Source organism: Rhinopithecus bieti, unplaced genomic scaffold (assembly GCF_001698545.2).
Source record: "Rhinopithecus bieti isolate Rb0 unplaced genomic scaffold, ASM169854v2 scaffold_41082, whole genome shotgun sequence".
Taxonomy (NCBI): domain Eukaryota; kingdom Metazoa; phylum Chordata; class Mammalia; order Primates; family Cercopithecidae; genus Rhinopithecus; species Rhinopithecus bieti.
In genome coordinates, this window is record NW_016817890.1 from 837037 (window position 1) to 839152 (window position 2116).

Here is a 2116-nt window from a genome sequence, read left to right on the forward strand (position 1 = left end):
TTTTTTTGAGACAGAGTCTTACTTTGTCGCCCAGGCTGGAGTGCAGTGGTGGGATCTTGGCTCACTGCAACCTCCGTCTCCCAGGTTCAAACGATTCTCCTGCCTCAGCCTCCTGAGTAGCAAAACACTCCTAATTTCTAATGGCCATCCTCAAAGGGACTGCAGCTCTCTTAGAAGTCAAATTTCAGCCGGGCGTGGTGGCTCACACCTGTAATCCCAGCACTTTGGGAGGCCAAGGTGGGTGGATCATGAGGTCAGGAGATTGAAACCATCCTGGCTAACACAGTGAAACCCCGTCTCTACTAAAAATACAAAAAAATTAGCTGGGCATGGTGGCGGGTGCCGGTAGTCCCAGCTACCCAGGAGGCTGAGGCAGGAGAATGGCGTGAACCCAGGAGGCAGAGCTTGCAGTGAGCGGAGATCACACCACTGTACTCCAGCCTGGGTGACAGAACAAGACTCCATCTCAAAAAAAAAAAGTCAAATTTCATTATAATTGAAGAATTGTAAAGGGTCCTAAAGATCTTCTTATCTGATGCTGTGGACCTCTTCAAGGTCTCAGAGATTTCCCAGAAAAAAAAATGTGCATCTGTGGCCAAGCATGGTGGCTCACACCTGCAATCCCAGCACTTCGGGAGGCCGAGGCGGGTGGATCACCTGAGGTCCGGAGTTTGAGACCAGCCTAACCAACATGGTGAAACCCCATCTCTACTAAAAACACAAAATTAGCCAGGCGTGGTGGCACATGCCTGTAATCCCAGCTACTCGGGAGGCTGAGGCAGGAGAATTGCTTGAACCCAGGAGGCAGAGATTGCGGTGAGCCAAGATCGCGCCATTGCACTCCAGCCTGGGCAAAAAGAGTGAAACTCTGTCTCAAAAAAAAAAAAAATGTGCATCTGTTAAAGGGTCATGAATTTCCCGAGGGATCCCATCTGTCATCTGTCAGAATGCTACACATGCTCTCCCTTCTCAAGAGAAATCAGAAGCTCCCCCAGCGAGGCCCCTCGAGGGAACAGGCCCAAGGTCATGGACCAAAGCTCACTCTCTTCTTAGATTGATTCCTGAGCCCAAGGAAGCCAGAGCTGTCCAGGCTCCTCCTGAGACAATGTCATGTGTCTTATGTGTCCAGCCTGGCAGGTTCATCTGAAGGTCTTTCCTGGTCACACCCACAAACCACATCACAGCTAGGGGCGTCATGGGTTTCACCCTGCCTTATAGAAGTGTCTACTGAGGCTGGTAGAGGGAGCGCAAAGTCAGAATTACTTCTAGCCTTCCTCGAGAGCTCCCCTGCTCCACCAGTTCCTGCAGGATGTCTTCCCCTAATCCTGCCAGTTGGAATCATGTGCTCTGTGAAGCTCCCACATCCCCCCAGGTGACCCTCTCTCCTTGCTGGGATGTAAGGTCAATGAGTTTGTCTGCATTGCCCACAAGACCATGAGCTCCTTGGAGCCAAGTGTGGGTGTCCAGAAAATAAAATTCAGCCAGGTAGAGTCGCTCATGCCTGTAATCCCAGCAATTTGGGCGGCCAAGGTGGGCGGATGACTTGAGGTCAGGAGTTCGAGACTAGCCTGGCTAATATGGCAAAACCCCATCTCTACTAAAAATACAAAAAGTAAGGCCAGGTATGGTGGCTCATGCCTGTAATCCCAGCACTTTGGGAGGCCAAGGCAGGTGGATCACAAGGTCAAGAGATCAAGACCATCCTGGCCAACATGGTGAAATCCTGTCTCTACCACAAACACAAAAATTAACTAGGTGTGGTGGTACACGCCTGTAGTCCCAGCTACTCAGGAGGCTGAGGCAGGAGAATCGCTTGAACCCGGGAGGCGGAGGTTGCAGTGAGCCAAGATTGAGCCACTGCACTCCAGCCTGGTGACAGAGCGAGACTCCGTCTCAAAAACAACAACAAAACCAAAAAGTAGCCGGGCACTATGGTGCACTCCTGTAATCCCAGCTACAGCTACTCTGGAGGTTGAGGCAGGAGAATCGCTTGAACCCAGGAGGCGGAGGTTGCAATGAGCCGAGATTGCATCACTGCACTCCTGCCTGGGCAACATGGCAAGACTCTGTCTCAAAAAAAAAAAAAAAAAAAAAAAAAAAAATGGAAAAAAGAAAA